Source organism: Topomyia yanbarensis, chromosome 2 (assembly GCF_030247195.1).
Source record: "Topomyia yanbarensis strain Yona2022 chromosome 2, ASM3024719v1, whole genome shotgun sequence".
NCBI classification, from domain to species: Eukaryota; Metazoa; Arthropoda; class Insecta; order Diptera; family Culicidae; genus Topomyia; species Topomyia yanbarensis.
The window spans coordinates 200136975-200153517 of NC_080671.1; positions in this window are offsets into that span (position 1 = coordinate 200136975).

The window sequence follows — 16543 nt, forward strand, 5'->3', positions numbered from 1 at the left end:
AAATGGGAGCACTTGGGATTTTTGGTGCCCCGGGGAGTGCTGGGAACTCTTGGTTGTATCTCAATTTCCCAAAACCAGGAGGTATTATCTTCGGATTTGTGGCAGCACTTCCAGTTGATGAATTATTTTTATTTTGTACCCTTGTTTGGGACAGCCTAGGACCCTTACGAGGAAGTTCAGGTGAGTTTTGATTAGGTCCTAGTTTCCAAGCAGAGCTAAAGAATGCCCCTCGCAAGAGTCGTTAGAGGCGTTATCGTCAGTTGGCAAGAGATCGAATGGGTTTTCGGAGATAAGTGGAACAGCTCTTTTAAGCATTTCTGCGTAAGAGCGCCTGGAGCGATCTTTGGCAGATCGCTTCAGTTTATCCGCGCGAAGTTTGTACGTTGGGCATGTCAAAAGTTCATGCGGATTCTCCCCACAGTAAACACACTTCTCAGCAGGCCTACTGCAAGTATCATCGACATGGCGTTCCCCACATTTACCGCACCGTTGCTTATTGCTACAGTAGGTGGCCGTGTGACCTAGCTGCTTGCAATTGGAACAATTCATGACCCGCGGTACAAACAGACGCACAGGTAGACGAGCTCCTCCCACTTCAATGTAGCTCGGAAGTGCAGATCCGACGAAGGTTACGCGAAACGAGTCTGATGTATAGTAATTCCCGTCTTCGATGGACTTTGAGTGCAATTACTTGCACTCCAAAATCTTAACTGATTGAAGGTTAGGGTCCTTAAAGCGGTCAACCCCATAAATCATCAGATCATCGACAGTTAGACCCGCATCACTTACCACACCGTCGATCTCCACATCACGAGAAGGAATGTAGACGCGATACTACAGCGTAAAGAGGTTATTGCTAACGATACCATTGGCCTGTTTCAAGTCAGTAACGACTACGCGCAGTTTATCTGACTGAATCTTTTTAATCTCGGTTACGGCCGAGTAACGTTTTGTCAGCTCCCGTGCAACAGTTATGCTGTTTAACGGTTTATTTTTGGGTCGAAAGTATACCACCCAAGGACCAGCGGTTCCATCCTGGTAAACCTTGACTCGGGGGAAGGGGGGCTATGATACATTGGGGGAAAGTGGATCGCCCATAACATCATCTGTCTCCGAATCAGATACACGTTCCTCTTCCCCATAATATTCGTCTTCGGAGGGTGATCCTTCTGTTTGTTCCATTTTGTTGCGGGAGCAACACGCTCGACCGCACTATTTAACTTAAATCAAAATAAAAATCAAAAACCTGTTTTAATCCACCTACAGGTGCAATTGTGCCTTTCTCATTTCTCCAAACTATGATTTAATAGCTGGTTCGTACAATATAACATTATGGAAATGTCTTTCATTCTAATTACACTTGGTAAGTATATATAAGAGCACCTTTTTGCATTCATCGCGGTATCGGTTTGAATCGGAGTTTTCTAGTTGATCGCACTCCACAACCCGTAACTCCGGAGCCGGAAGTCGGATGGAGATGGAATTTAATATCGGTTTCCAGGGACGCAACACCTTTCATTTGAGACTAAGTTGATCAAATCGGTCTAGCCATTTTCGAGAAACCAATATAACCGTTATTCTGAATTTTGATGCTTCCGGATCCGTCGATGGTGGCCAGTGTGGCCAAAGAGACTTTGAATGACTGTTGGTGACCTAGATCTACAAATTCAACAAATGTGTTTACATTTTGGAAAAAAAAATCACCTTTTTACATTCATCGCAGAATTCGTTAGAATCGGGATTTGCTGCATGATCGTACGTATCACCCTGTAATTCAGGAACCAGAACTCGGATCCACACAAAATTCAACAGCAGCTGATGGACCTTTCATTTAAAATCAAGTTTGTCACAATCAGTTCAGAAAATTCCGAGAAACCGATGTGGACAAATCAACAAATTTTGTTTTGTAACTATACTCTTCAGCTCGTAATCCGGAACAAGATGTCGGTTGAAAATGAAATTCAATAGCAACCTATGGGAATATTATACCTTTCTTTTGAATCTTTGTTTGTAAAAATCGGTTCAGCCATCTCCGAGAAACCGATGTGGACATTTTGTTAACAAATCCGCACATACACACACATACATACATACATACATACATACATACATACATACATACACACATACAAACACATATACATACATACACACAGATATTTTGCGATCTCGGCGAACTGAGTCGAATGTTAAATGAGACTCGCCCCTCCGGGCCTCGGTTAGAAAGTCGGTTTTTGGAGCAATTGCATAACCTTTCTGTATGAGAAAGGCAAAAGAATATTTAATTAGCTTAATCAGCATGAGTTCAATGTTATCTTCATGTGATTATATTTTGAAATGTTGGTGGAATGGGTTTGAAAGTGGGAGTGGAGGATGCGTCAGGAATCCTTCATCTTATTGCGGTATACGGGGTGGATGAAGGAAATGCGGGCGTGAGGGTGGTCCAAGGGGAGGGGAGTGATGAAGGAGGGAGGTGTAAGGGCAAGGCGGAGGGGGGGGGGGGCGGCGACGCAATACTCAACTGCATATTTTGCCTTCCATTTGAGACTTCCCAGTAAAGTTCAGCCGGAAATGAACTGGAATTCTGGCTGGTTCCAGTTCGTATTCCGGCTCCAGTGCAACAACCGATTCTAACTAGAATCGGTTGTGTCACTGGAGCCGGAATACGAACTGGAACCAGCCAGAATTCCGGTTCATTTCCGGCTGAGCTTAACTGGGTTGGTTTGAGAAAATCGGTTCAGTCATCACCGAAGAACCGATGTGACTTTAATTGTGGAATATGCCCGGAATTCCGGAATCGTCGATAGTGAACAATACATTCAAAGAATGTTTGATTGGCAATCAGTGATCTAGATCTGCGATTATGAGTAATTTGGTGACCCTTTCAATAGTTTTTAGCCTCTGAGGTATTACGATTGTACCGATTTATATGGGAAATTCCAATGTATCCTTACTAACACCCCTGTAACTCCGGAAGCATACGTCAGAACCGAATGAAATTCAGCAGCAGTCAATTACTGTATCTTTCATTTGAAATCAAGTTTGTAAAAATCGGTAGAGAATTCGTTGGGGAATGGGTGTGATATTAGCTTAGGAACTTGGCGATAAGGAAAAAGAAAATAATGTTGATAATTCTTGTAATGGATTTTTCATTAAAACCTTAAAATAAGTTAGCCGCCTAGAGGCGGTGTTGAGCACCTGAGCGAATAAAAAACGAAAACTTTTTTCTTCTAGTTACTTCAACATAAGCGAATGCTTATATTTTGGACTATCAGAACGAAAATTTTAGGTAATTTGAGCTTGTGCGACCACCCCTGGCTGCTACTCCGTTATCGATCGGGACTAGCTGAAGTTGCACAGGGAATCAGTAGATAATTATGCTTGGGATTAGCAAAACATCTTTCAATGTGCAACTCCTGGTAATCCTAAAGTGTTTCTGATCAATACCGGCGCCGGCCAGGCCCGAACGTAGATCGCGGAAGGAAAGGGAAGGAATTGTCAGTCCGATACTTGCTTTTGCTAGAGGCCGTATATACTACTGCGCACTCCACAAGTATCACGGGAGGAGGATATTTTTGTTAGTAGAGTATAGAAGTTGGATATACTTCTTCTTTACCGACGCCAGAGAGGTGATTCCACTACGTGGACTAGATATCGATCCACCAATTTCATGGACCGGGGACCAACGGCTTTAGTTCCCTTCCGAAACAAGACATGACCATTTCAAAATATCGGCTTTGGCAGTCGCGTCAGATTTTGAATGTTAATAACTTCCATCATACTTAATAGAATGATTTGAGGTTTAAGGCAATTTTATCGAAAATATGTTCCGCAATGTATTATTAAAATTTGGAGTATGTATAACATGCATTAATACCGAAAATACTGTGTTTTAAAAAATCTTTCAAAAACTACCGAAAATGGTGAAAATTTTCAGCTCATCTCAGCCAGAGCCATCAATATGGTGCAGCAACCGAACACTTAAATGATGAAAAGTTTTAAATATAGGTCCGCTACAGATTTGTTTCTATCAACATTCGTATTTGATTGCTTGGCGCGAACGGATGGCTGTACAATACCGAGAAATATTTGTGAGCTGTACACGACTGGTGGATGAATAGGTTTGTGTCGAAACGTGGTACTAGCAGAAGCCATCATTTTCATTTCTGATGGACGTAAGATAGCATACACACACACACACACACACGCGAAAAAACCGATTCCAAATCATCTGACTGAAGCTCGTTTCTGATTGGTTACCGCTAATTTCATGAACCAAGCCGCAAATCTGGTCAGAAAGAATTGTCATTTCAGTCGGTTTCAGCAAGTCCACTTGTCAGATGTCAACACCGGGAGAGAAGGTGATTATTAGGATTCATCTCCGTGGATTCATAACAGTTTTTGCAGCCGGCCGAGACGGTTGTGCCTCCAGGTGGAAGGTTTTGTTCTAGAGAGAGTGACGGAGTGCGAGACGCTGTATGCGTTTTTGTGGGAGAGAGAGACCAGTTTGTTAAGTGTGAGTCGACAGTTGATACGTCGGAGGCGTGGTCAACGGCATCCTCACAAGTGGTGTATTGACAGCAAACCGCGGGTAGACGAATTTGCCTACCGCGGTGGCAGAAATCGACAGTGATCGTGTCTGTACACACAGAAAAAATATATTGTATTGGTGTCGTCGGGCAATTCTAATCGACGAGAGGGGAAGCGTCACAAGTAGACCCATTTGCTCTATTTGTCTACCGCAGAAGTGGTACGACGAATAAGGAAAACAAGTGGCACCGAAAAGTGCCGCATCGACAGTGGGATTTTCGCAGCAAGCCACAGGTAGCCACATTTGTCTACCGCGGAGGTGGAAACGGAGAGAGCGCGCTTGTGGTGGTGATACCGACGAGCAGCTTAACCGGAGAGAGTTTTGAAGTGCTGCAGGTAGGCCTATTTCTCTACTGAAGAAGCAACGCGACGAAGAAGGACAGCAAGTGTCACATTGTCAAACAACGGGCACCGAGTTTACAACGTAACACATGAGGTGTGTTCTACCGGTATAACAGGTATATTTTTCATTCCTTTTTGTGATAGTTTTTCTTGCTAGGTAAAATGGATGACGAGATGGGAGAACGAGTAACAGGCCCTCCCCCTAAGCCTGCTGAAAATGTAAACCCGAGTAGAATTAAAATTTACCCAGAGTCGTCAACGGGACCATGGATTGTATTTATTAGGCGTAAAGGCGCTAAATATCATTCAAATTTCGAAAGATTTGATTTCGCGATTCTCGGATGTAAAAGAGATCGTCAAAGTTAATAAAGATAAAATACGCATTGTCGTTGGTAGTCTCAAACAAGCCAATGCAATTGCTTCTTGCAAGCTTTTTACGCGTGAGTATAGAGCGTATATTCCTTCAAAGGAAATTGAAATTGATGGGGTCATCACAGAATCGAGTTTGACTGTTGATGACATAATTAAGCATGGGGTTGGTCGTTTCAAAGACACCATACTTAAAGACGTAAAGATACATGAATGCAAGCAATTGCATTCAGTATCACACGAAGAAGATAAAAAAGTTTATCGACTGTCTGACTCGTTTCGAGTGACTTTCGCTGGGTCTGCGCTGCCCAACTATGTCATTATCGATAAGATTCGTCTCCCTGTTCGCCTTTTTATCCCTCGTGTAATGAATTGCCTTAATTGTAAACAGCTAGGCCACACAGCCACTTACTGTTCCAATAAGGCACGGTGTGGCAAATGTGGGGGTTCTCATCAAGAGGATACATGCAATGAAAATTCAGAAAAATGTTTAATGTGCGGAGAAAACTCGCATGAGCTCCCTGCATGCCCCATTTATAAATTGCGCGAGAATAAAATTAAACGATCCTTGAAGGAGAGGTCTAAGCGCTCCTATGCAGAAATGTTGAAAAATGCTACCCCTAAACCCATCTTCTTAGAAAACACTTACACATCTCTATTTTCGGAACAGTCTGACTCCAACGGAGCGTGCGAAGGTACATCATTTGTTTTACCCGGAAATTCCAGAAAAAGAAAACAGTCTTCTTTTCCCAAGCTGCCAAGAAAGGGCCTTAAAATTTCTCCACCAATAGATAAACTGCGCCCAAAACCGAAAAATTTCGATTCAAAACCGAAATCAATTCCGCCCGGTTTTGGGAACGTACAATCCAAACAGAACACCATTACTGGAAATAATAAAATTTCGACTTCCTCTGAGTCTCAGCCGGGGGTAGGATTATTGAAATTTTCTGAAATTGTTGATTGGATTTTTAAAGCATTCAATATTTCTGAACCACTAAAGAGTATACTTTCAGCTTTCCTCGCAACAATTAGAACATTTTTAGAGCAGCTGATTGCTCAATGGCCCATCCTTGCAGCAATTATATCCTTCAATGGTTAATTCAACTCCTAAGGTGAAAGACTCCATCACTGTTTTACAGCGGAATTGCAGAAGTATCATACCAAAAATTGATTTCTTAAAAATTTTACTGCATAATTTAAAATGCGATGCTTTTGCTCTATGTGAAACATGGCTTACCTCAAACATTAATTTCAACTTAAATGATTTCAACATTATTCGCCTAGACCGAGACACCCCGTATGGAGGAGTGCTTCTAGGAATTAAAAAGTGCTATTCTTTCTATAGAATTACCATCCCCATGATTGCTGGCATTGAGGCTGTAGCAGTCCAAACGAATATTAAAGGCAAAGACATGTCTATCGCTTCTATATATATATACCTCCCAAAGTTCAAATTGGACAACGTAAAATTTTGGGGTAGTGGAATCCATGGCTGCTCCGCGCCTGATACTGGGAGACTTCAACTCGCACGGAGTATTGTGGGGTTCCCTCTACAATGATAATCGATCCTCTTTGATATACAATGTTTGTGACGAATTTAATATGACAGTTTTAAATACTGGCGAAACAACACGCATCCCCAGACCACCTGCACGTCCAAGTGCATTAGATCTATCTCTGTGCTCGACACCACTTCGGTTAGATTGCACGTGGAAGGTTGTACCTGATCCTCACGGTAGCGATCATTTGCCAATCGTTGTTTCAATTAACAGTGAATTAGGCCTTACGAATTCAATCAATGTTCCTTACGACTTAACACGAAATATTGATTGGAAAACATACGAAACATTAATTTCCACTTCTCTTGCTTCGACAGAAGAGCTACCCCCTACCGAAGAATATGAATTCCTAGCGGGTTTAATTATTGGCGCAGCAGAACAAGCCCAAACGAAATGCAATCCTGGAATGACAATAAATAGACGGCCCCCTAATCCTTGGTGGGACAAAGAGTGCTCTGATGCATATGAAGCTAAACAAGTTGCCTACAAATAAATTATGAAACAGAAAGGGGGTATTCGTGAGAACTTTGAAAATTATTTCATTTTGCAAAACAAATTTGACAGTATACGTCGTGCCAAAAAGTCTAGTTATTGGAGACGCTTCGTTGATGGCTTGTCAAGAGAAACATCAATGAGTACTCTTTGGAACACAGCCAGAAGAATGAGGAATCGAAACGTGACTAATGAAAGAGAAGATTTTTCGAATCGTTGGATATTTAATTTTGCCAAGAAAATTTGTCCAGATTCTGCTCCTGCGCAGAAAATCATTCGCGATGCTCCCACAAGTAACGATTTCATAGATTCGCCTTTGACAATGATGGAATTTTCAATTGCACTCCTCTCATGCAACAGTAATGCTCCGGGACTAGACAGCATTAAATTCAACTTGGTGAAGAATCTGCCTGACCTAGCAAAAAGACGCTTGTTGAATTTATTCAACAAATTTCTTGAGCAGAATATTGTCCCGCGTGACTGGAGACAAGTGAGAGTTATTGCCATTCCAAAACCGGGAAAACCAGCCTCCGATCATAACTCGTATCGACCGATTGCAATGCTATCCTGCATCAGGAAATTGTTGGAAAAAATTATCCTACGACGTCTCGACAATTGGGTTGAGGCGAACGGCTTGCTCTCAGATACCCAGTTTGGTTTTCGGAGAGGAAAGGGAACGAATGATTGCCTGGCGCTACTTTCGTCAGAAATCCAACTCGCATACGCAAAAAAAGAACAAATGGCGTCTGTGTTCTTAGACATAAAAGGAGCATTCGACTCAGTCTCCATTGATGTTCTCTCGGAGAAGCTACATCAACGTGGTCTTTCACCGATATTAAATAATTATTTATACAATTTATTGTCAGAAAAGCACATGCATTTTTCATATGGCGATTTGGCGACACTCCGAATAAGTTACATGGGCCTCCCACAAGGCTCTTGTCTAAGCCCCCTTCTCTATAATTTTTACGTGAATGACATTGATAATTGTATTGTCAGCGCATGCACTCTAAGACAACTTGCAGATGATGGGGTGGTTTCTGCCACAGGACCAAAAGCTATAAATTTACAACAACCATTGCAAGATAGCTTGGATAATTTATCAATTTGGGCTTTAAAACTGGGCATCGATTTCTCTACGGAAAAAACAGAGTTGGTCGTTTTCTCAAGGAAGCGTGATCCGGCTCAGCTTCAGCTTCAGTTGGTTGGTAGAACGATAGCCCAAGTCCTGACTTTTAAATACCTTGGAATTTGGTTCGATTCTAAAGGCACATGGGGAAGGCACATTAGGTATCTAATAACGAAATGCCAACAAAGGATAAATTTTCTGCGAACAATAACTAGATCATGGTGGGGTTCTCATCCAAGTGACATGATAAGATTATATCAAACAACAATACTTTCAGTAATGGAATATGGGTGCATCTGTTTCCGTTCAGCTGCGAACACTCACATTATTAAACTGGAACGGATACAGTATCGTTGTTTACGAATTGCCCTAGGTTGCATGCAGTCGACCCATACGATGAGTCTTGAAGTACTAGCGGGAGTTCTTCCTTTAAAAGACCGATTCTGGGATCTCTCCTCTCGTTTACTTATTCGATGTGAGGTTATGAACCCACTGGTAATTGAAAATTTTGAAAGACTTGTTGAGCTTCAACCCCAAACCAGATTCATGACAGTGCATTTCAATCACATGTCACAAGAAATAACGCCTGCTAGGTATGTTCCCACATACGTCAATATACTAGATACTCCACTTTATTCTTCGACACGTCCATGCAAGCAGAGATTCGTGGAATTCCGGATCATCTACGCTCGCGAGAGATCCCTAAAATATTCACAAGTAAATATCAACACATAGACTGCCTTAAAATGTTTTACACTGATGGGTCACGAATCAGTGAGGCCACTGGTTTCGGTATTTTCAACAATAATTTTTCAATTTCTCTCAAACTTGCAGAACCCGCCTCTGTTTATATAGCGGAACTAGCAGCAGTTCACTATAGTTTGTAAATAATTAATACTTTACCCCCGAACCATTACTTTATCCTCACTGATAGTCTCAGCACAATTGCAGCTCTACGCTCAAAGAGGATTGATAATCAAGATCCATTCTTTTTGGGGAAGATACGAGAATCTCTGAGTAATCTAACAAGAAAATGTTATAAATTTACCCTAGTGTGGCTCCCCGCCCATTGCTCTATTGCGGGAAATGAGAAAGCTGATAATTTAGCCAAGATTGGTGCACTAGATGGTGAAATATATGAAAGACCCATAGCTTACAATGAATTTTATAGCGTTTCTCGACAGAGGACACTTGCTAGTTGGCAAACATCTTGGGACAATGGAGATATGGGACGATGGCTACACTCAATTATCCCTAAAGTATCAACGAAGGCATGGTTCAAAGGATTGGATGTAAGTCGGGACTTCATCCGTGTGATGTCAAGGCTCATGTCCAATCATTATACTTTAGATGCGCATCTCCGTCGTATTGGGCTCGCTGAGGGTAATCATTGTGCTTGTGGAGAGGGTTACCATGACATTGAGCATGTTGTTTGGTCCTGCATTGAATATCGTGAAGCCAGATCACAAATAGTAGATTCTTTACAAGTCCGAGGAAGACCAATCCATGTTCCTGTTAGAGATATCCTGGCGTATCGCGATCCTCTATACATGGAACTTATCTATCATTTTCTAAAAACAGCGTCCGTCAAAATTTAATTAAATTCATCCCCTCATACTCTCATCCAAGGCTAATCATTCACCAATTAAAGTGTCCTAGAAAATTCAGTTTTTAAATTTAGACAATAACAGAAAAAAAGTAAATAAATACACCCGAAAATACTAGATCATTATGAAATATAACAATGTAAGGAAAAAAGCAAACAATAAAGTGGTTTCAGTGTTAGTTTTAGACAAATTACTAATATAGTTAAAATTCGTCTTAAGGATTTTTGTAACGTGCTATGTAAAAAAAAGAAACTGGCGTAAAAAGCTTTTGCAAATGCCGTGTCAAATAAACGTATGGAAAAAAAATCTCCGTGGATTAATTTGTGCAGCTCCGTGTTAGAAAACAGGAACAATTGGAACAAAAATCTCCCACCCGGAGAATATTTTCTTTGGCAAACAAATTAGCCCTTATCAGCGCTATCATTCCGCTCGAAAGAATTAAATTTGAAAATGCTTTCTTTCGCCAACTATTAACTACGACTAACGTTTCAAAATAAAAGCCCCATTTCAAAATTTCGGGAAAACCGAAGATCGCGTTTTGATAGTTTGTAGCTTTCATTGTACTTAACCAAAATACACAATGTTTTAACCAATCAGTCAGAAAAATAATCAGGAATCTTGTATAAGATTTGTACATATGTATAACTTGCATGAATAAAGAAAAATTGATTTTCCGAAATCAATTATTATCTGTCCCACTATTGGCCAGTACTATTCGACTCGCGTATGGTAGTATTTCATTTCATAGTTAGCCACGCCTTTTTTGCGACGGTAAACCATGCAACGACTATAAGATATAAGGCTTGCTTGAATTTTTCGACATTCGTTTACATGTTCCTGATTCCGGCGGCAGCAGCAGAAGCGGTAAAACAGCAGCAGCATCACCAGGCCAACTACATGTGTGTGACATCGTTAGACCGGCAGGTAGGATTTTGATACGGTTGCCGGAAAGGAAAAACACCACGAGTACTGGCGCTTTCGGATCGTTTAAGATGACGGTCGAGGATAAGAAACCAGCTGGTGATAAGAAGGCTGCAGCGAAAAAACCCAGAAGAAATCGACTACCACAGGAGAGAAGATAAACCGCTGGTTGTGGAGGTAATGAGAAGACCAAAAAAACCAAAGGCTGCCGCTAAAAACCGACTGCGAAAGAAGGCCAACGCTGTCGCTGCAAAGACGGTAGCAGCTGGCAATTAACAGAAGGCCAAACCAAGGAAGACTAGAGAACAAGCCAAAGAAGGCTGCCGCACCTGCCAAGAAAGCCACTAGCAAGAAGTAAACTCGCGCGTCCGCAATGTTGCCAAAACAGTCCTTTTCAGGACTAACAAAATCTACTTGTGAAGAATTATTAGTGTAAATTTTCCGTTAATGCTATTTCTCATGTTTCTAGTCTGAGCAGCGCTCACTTATTCAAACTGTGATAATAATTCTGTACATTTCAGTTCCGATAAAAAAGACGAGCATGTAATATCCGACAACCGAAATGTTATGAAGTTTCAACTAAAAATTCTTGCATTATACGTAATTTGGTCCTGAAAAGGACCATTGGTTTGTTTAATCGTGGGAGGAAAATTCCGTTCACTTCCGATAGCGGCTAATTTCTCACAGGGTGACAGTTCCTGTTTCGTAGCATTTGGCTTCTCAACGTCTGATTATCACGGTTAAACAGAAGACTACATATTAAGAAGACTGATATCTCTTTCCTTCCCCCATACAAACGAGAAGCGACAGAGGTTACAGCGCCTCTATTGGAAGAAGGTAGGAAGCTTAATGTAAAAATGTATATGTGTGTGTGCATCACTATGGAAAGTACCACCTACACCTGCAAGTGGCGTTGCTGTTACTGTCTCCGGATTCTGGACAGAGTTGCCAGTCTTCTTGATGTGCAGTCTTCGGTTAAACAGCAATAAATAATACTTTTTACAAATATGTCAAACACTAGTATACGAGACATGCGAAACCACTTACCCTATATTCTCTTTTTGGGGTGAAGAACCAAAAAACGGGGTCCAAAGTGCTGGACCGAGGCGAGATGTTGGGTACGCGCAAAATATTCTGGTTGCAGTTGAAAATCGAAGAATTAACTTGCGCCTTTCGTTTTTTCCCTATTTGCAGAGTGGGCAACTAAAGCGCATCTTGTGTACATGATAGAGAATCAACTTGCGCATCATCTACACCAGTTGCGCTTTAGTTCCGCACGCTGAAAATAGGGCAAAAATCGAAAGGCGCAAGTTCACTATTTCGATTTTCAACTGCAACCAGAATATATGTGATTTGACAACCACAGCCTACCCCTGGTTTGCTTCGGAATACTTCCAGTTTCCTGGTACTGGAACAAACCTACACGCCACCGAAAAACTACCTAAAATTCAGTACTTTTGACTCAATCTCGTGGTATCGTGCATAAAATTAGGTTAACCGTGTTGAAGGTAGTTTCCATTTAACTACGGCAAAAATAATAACTCAACTTTGAGTTTAATTTATTTAAGTTTAAGTTGAATTTACCTAATTTTGAGTATATCCCAAACAACTTAAAAGTATCTTACTGCACGGAAGACCTCGACTGAGTCGAAACTCTCGTTTTGTTTTTGACAACACTAATAAGTGCGAAGGTGACGCACAGCTCAAAAGTACCTAAATTTAAGTTAAAAGAACTTATTCTGTAGGTTATTTTATGGTTGCGTGTAAGAGGAACAAACCAAATCTCGACAAACATATGATTACGGTCTAAAAGCCAACTGTCAAAATCCACTTTTAATGGAAATTCCGGACAAACCGTTGCTAGCTGAACACCGTTCACAACAGATTATGAAAGAGAAAACTTTTCTCTTTCGTTTACTACTAACATCTGTGATTGGCATGTAACGGTTTGTCCGGAATTTCCATCCAAAGTGGATTATGACAGTTGGCTTTTAGGCCGTAATCATATGTTTGTCGAGAAATGGTTTGTCCAGAATTTCCTCTCAAAGTCAATTTTGACAGTTTGCTTATTGGCCCTTCTCAAAAAACACGCGTGAACTGTCATCTTTTCGCAACAATCCCCATTCCTCAATCTACTATATCCTCTTATATTTTGGTGTAAACAATTTGATTGGTTTCGTTAAGCGTAATATATTTTATTATCAAGCATGTTCAAGAAGTCTAGTAAATTATCACCCCAGCCTGCACCTCCGTCCGTAGAGCAAATAATGGAAGATCTGGAAACATTTTGCGTGGAACGACAACCATTGGAAAAAATTCGCTTACTAGACACTAGCACTACGGAGGAACCCAACATCGAAGATTGGTGGCGAGTATTTCAAACCTACCTGGAAGATCATGAACAATTTCACAACATGAAAATTGACATTGAAAATCTAAAAAAGAAATTACTTGCTACTCAAACGGAACTACAAGAAGCGCGAGATAACATACAGCGCCAAATTGATGAGGACCTGGAGAAAATTAAACTTACCATCCATAGTTGAGAGATGTTTTGACTGTTATTGTCTTGTATAGTACATAATATCTTAACATATATTTCATGTTTAAATTTAAAACCTAAAATGTTATTGTAAGAGTAACATCAACCATTTGACTGTAAATATATTGGTTATTATTATCACAATATATAATCCGTGTGATCATTCTTGAAGTTATATGGTATACATATCTGTATCTGGTAGGAATTCTCCTGAGGTATTATCGCCACATAAGAGCATTACCGTTTCTAGCAAAATTGCATATGCGCTAAGCCCGTTTTTTTATCGCAATTACAATATAATGAAAACAATTTTCTGAATATTCCCAAAACTACTTACAGGAAAAAATGCATGTAGCTGAAACTTTCCATATTACCTATGCTGCCGTTATATGCATATTTTTCCCATGTTCTATGGGATTCCCTCACTGATAAAAAATCGCAAATGTAAATTTAACCTCATTTTAAATGCACTTGTATGTTGAAAAGCAAATCAAATGATTTTTCTTCGAATTTCACATGAAAATCTTCTAAAACGCAGCTCATGTGCTATTTTAAATTATATTCATACTAGGGTAAACAGGTCTAATACGCCCCCCTTAAGCAAAAATAGCTATATTTCACCATTCGACGCTATGATCTTCTCACTAACTACTCTAATTTATTGTTATATAGCGCATTGTGCACATAATAAGTGCGACTGAAAGTGCGGAAACGCCAATAGAACTGCGCTTTTACATTGAATCGTCTTGGTGTCTATTACGCACTTATGTATTATCCAACGAGGAATAAGTGCGCCTCATACATGAAAACGATTCAATGTAAAAGCGCACTTTTATAAGAAAAATCGCACTTTCATGGAGTCCAGTTTTAAATGCCACGAATAATATTAGTTAGAAATTAGTACTGGTTTCATTTTTTATTAAAAACATCCTGATACAAGTACAATTAAACATTTTTCAGATGCCTAAATTCTAGTTTTTTCTTTCACCCAGGGCAAAATGCCCCCGGTGAAAGTGTAATATGCCCCACAACAAGAGGACGGTATGCCCCACAGCAATCGGTGAGTATGCCCCACAACAATGGGTGGGGCGTTTTGGCCGGTGATGAGCTGTTGTGAATACATGAATAATTCTACACACACATAGTTGTCGTAACTCTGCATTCTCGCCGAATTTTTGCGAGCCCCGGACACAGACGAGACTAATCGCTGGGCCGTTGCACAACCACAAAGTACACTCGTGTGCTCCGAGACCTTTCGCCCGGTTCGATGGCTACCACTCGCCGACAGTCCGCTCGTTTCAATTTACCGCCAAGGGCCTCGAGTCCAATCGCTCGGCTCGCTGGTTCCAGTTCGCTGTTGGTCGCTTTGCTGCTGCTGCTGTTTCCTTCCGATGCGCTGGTTGCAAAAGTCGTCAATAGAATGGAATATTCTTCTGTGATTCGCTCCTTTTATAGGTACGCGATAAACACATGTAACGAGCGTACGGGCGCTGATTCGCCCGTAACACAGAGAGCGGACATGGTATTTTCTCTCACCCTTAGAGAGTTTCTTTTTTTCTATATGAGATTTGGAACTATTAGAGACTTTCAAAGTCTCTCGAGCTACACTTGTAAAGAGGGATCGATGTGACATAGCTTAATAAATAATTGTGTAAGCTGAAACATATTTTATTCAAGCTATTTATTAATCAGCATTATTCCCTACAACCCCTACGTTGAGTCTTCGAGATAATTTTTCAAAAGTTTTGCTCGATTCGCTTCAGTTAAATTTCTAAAAAAAATCGCAAAAAAAAGTGTTTTTTTTTCATACTGAAACCCTTTACCCGTACTCCCACCCCCTGATACAAGTTTTAAACATGTTGAATTTGGCTCTCTTATCATAAATAATAGGGTGAAATTTTATGCTATTTCAATGCATATTTGAAAAATGTAATTTGTAAAAAATATAAGTTTTGTTTTTATAGGTGAACAAATATGATATCTGAAGTGAGTGTCAGTAGATTCCACAGGAGCAAATCAAATATTTCTTACGTTTATATGCTTGGGTTTGGAAAATTTGGTTTGATACCAAGTCGGTCTACTTCAGTACATTTAGTATTGTACATTTCCCTACGATTGAACCTAGCAGTTCTGGACAATTAAACGCCAGCGAAAAGCGAAACCATACTTCCTCTTCACGATTGTCCTTTTTGCAACCATCAATTACACACGTTCTAAACGCGAGTTTATATGTAAAAATCTTCAAATAATCCTTTGTGTTTATTGCCATATAATCACAGATTGTTATTATGGAACTGGGTGAATTTATTGTTGAGAAGAATATCGTTTTGCTCGAACTTTTAACTTGCTGTATGGAACGTAAACAGGCTATGTGTGCCCAACAGATGCTTTGACTGTGTGTGTAGCAAGAGCCCTATTGAACTCATAAGCAAATTTTGTGGTGATTTGGTGATGTCATGGTGGCTCGAATGGAGCAAAATTTGAAAAAGACGCAACCCATATATTATTTTCCATATCTGTAAAAAATAAACAATTTAAACATTTCTATCATCAAATTTATTTCGCTGTTCAAATTAGAAGCTGTTCTCATTTCGCTATATTTAAATAGAAACACAGATTCCATTTTGAATTTTAAACATCCCAAATAAAATAAATTCGATTTTCGGAAATACAAGAAGATGACTTTCAAAGTCAAGCCACATTTCCCCAGGCAGGAAATCCTTCGATAGATGTCGTTCCGTTGGGTTTCTTTCAGACTGGAATAAGTTGCCAGAATAATTCTGAAGGGATCCGTACCAAAACCATCGCAATCTCTACCGGACCGAATAATTGCGAAAGTCGAACAAAACTCTGGCAGCATTCTTGCTGAAACCGAGCACTATCGGTTTGCTGCCAGAATTCTGATAAAAGCACACAAATTCTATTTAAAACTAATTTTACTAAATAGGTACAAATACATATGTTATTTATTTTCCCGATCAAAATACTAGAA